This window comes from Monodon monoceros, unplaced genomic scaffold (genome assembly GCF_005190385.1).
Source record: "Monodon monoceros isolate NGI ecotype Baffin Bay Population unplaced genomic scaffold, NGI_Narwhal_1 Super_Scaffold_12, whole genome shotgun sequence".
In the NCBI taxonomy this organism is placed as follows: domain Eukaryota; kingdom Metazoa; phylum Chordata; class Mammalia; order Artiodactyla; family Monodontidae; genus Monodon; species Monodon monoceros.
Genome location: NW_021703768.1, coordinates 105,429,318 through 105,430,760, shown reverse-complemented (window position 1 = coordinate 105,430,760; position 1,443 = coordinate 105,429,318). Strand labels below are relative to the sequence as shown.

The 1,443-nt window shown below is 39.5% G+C and overlaps 1 pseudogene; it reads right to left on the bottom strand.

Moving 5' to 3' along the window:
- Positions 1–361: 361 nt before the first annotated feature.
- Positions 362–1,217, bottom strand: LOC114892124 (annotated as a pseudogene).
- Between the last annotated feature and the right edge of the window lie 226 nt (positions 1,218–1,443).

Genomic DNA, 1,443 nt, shown 5'->3' with positions numbered 1-1,443 from the left:
GGTTCTCACACAAGAGTTTGAGAACCTCTGGGTTTAAGGAGCTGGGTCCAGCATAAGGAAACAGCAGTTGTGCAGGACACCACCTGTTTCCCATCATGCCCTTGGGGGAATTTTGAGCTCTGTCATAATTATAGTCTTCTACATTATAACATGAAATCGCTAGATTTTTTTTTTTTAAGGATCGTGGATCGTAGATCGTAATACTACCAAGTGACCTAGCGAGCGCTCTCTTCTCTCTCTCTCTCTCTCTCTCTGAAAAAAAGCCCCAAATCAATAGAGGGCTCTTATCGCATCTTTAAAGTTTCACAAATAGGTCTTAGGAATCATCCAGCATCCTGTGGTTTCCATAGCTGGACAACTCTTAGATCTTATCAGCCTGCTGAACTGTTCCTTTTTCAGAAACATGTACCATCCAAAACGTTTCTGTTATCCTTGCTTTTAACTGTTGTGAGTGAATCAAAGCAGCTAAATTTGATATGAAGTCATCATTTCCTTCAAGATTTAACTCATCTTTCTGGGCCTGAAATACTGAACAAGCAATGCCTTGGCCTCATCCGAATCCTATGAATGTATTTTTCACCCAACAAATTCTATTTCAGTAAGAGACCCATTTTACTGAATAACAACATTGATGAGTACGTGAGAATATACATACCTCATCTTGTGATGGAAGCCCAGTATCTTGCTCTTGATCATGTTCTGTATATGAACTACAGATAGTTTGAAATGTAGCCAGTTCCTTTCTATTTCCACACTGCTATAGACTGAATATTTGAGTTCCTCTCAAATTCATATGTTGAAACCTAATTCTCAGTGTGGTAGTATTTGGAGGTGGGGCCTTTGAGAGGTGGAGTCCTCATGAAGGGAATTAGTGACTTTATATCTATGAACCAGAAGTAGGTCCTCACCAGAAACTGAATCTGCCAGGACCTTGATCTTGGACTTTCCAGCCTCCAGAACTGTGGGAAATAAATTTCTGTTGTTTATAAGCCACTCAATTTATGGGATTCTGTTAGAGCAGCCTGAACTGACTAAGACACCATTTATCAACCCAGAGCCTCTCTTTTTCTTTCCAAGGAGACTGGGTCTACATTGATGTAATTAAAGTTCCTCCCCAGGGTTCCTCTGGGACCCTTCACAGTAACTGTGCATCCCTTCAGAGTGATGTTGACATTTTCTGGGATAACAACAGTCCAATTGCTTAGGATGGTCTTCATTCTCACAGTAGATGTGGCAAAGAGCTCAAGGTTTTTTGAAATTGATAGAGGTAGGGGTTTTATTTACAGTATTCTTTCTTTTCTATCATTGTAAAATAGTACTATTATTATATAAAAATAATTATGTATTCGTTTTCTAGCACTGTCATAGCATCGTACCACAAACTAGGTGGCTTAGAACAACCGAAATTTATTGTACACGGTTCTGGAGGTCAGAAGTCTGAAA